This window comes from Chiloscyllium plagiosum, chromosome 39 (genome assembly GCF_004010195.1).
Source record: "Chiloscyllium plagiosum isolate BGI_BamShark_2017 chromosome 39, ASM401019v2, whole genome shotgun sequence".
NCBI lineage: Eukaryota > Metazoa > Chordata > Chondrichthyes > Orectolobiformes > Hemiscylliidae > Chiloscyllium > Chiloscyllium plagiosum.
This window is the reverse complement of record NC_057748.1, coordinates 10,171,471-10,171,685: the sequence shown is the minus strand read 5'-3', so window position 1 is coordinate 10,171,685 and position 215 is coordinate 10,171,471. Positions and strand designations below refer to the sequence as shown.

At 59.1% G+C, this 215-nt stretch overlaps 1 protein-coding gene across 1 annotated transcript in view; it reads left to right on the top strand.

Annotated features, from left to right (window-relative positions):
- Positions 1-215, top strand: part of LOC122542020 (serine/threonine-protein kinase BRSK2-like) — a 175,407-nt gene that overhangs the window by 142,609 nt on the left and 32,583 nt on the right. The gene's annotated exons all lie outside the window — the stretch shown is intronic.

The window sequence follows — 215 nt, the reverse complement described above, 5'->3', positions numbered from 1 at the left end:
CCTCCAACCCCCTAACCCTCCACAACCCCCTCCCATACCGTCCCCTCACAAATCTTCCTTGTACCCTCACCAACCCATCCCCACAACCCAGTCTTTGGGTCAGTCAGCAGCGGGGATGGTGGGGAGGGGAGTGTGACCAGGGGACCCAGGGCCATTTTGCCAACCCAGGGGAACATTAGTGCCATGTCTACCCCCTGACGGTGCTGTAATGATAG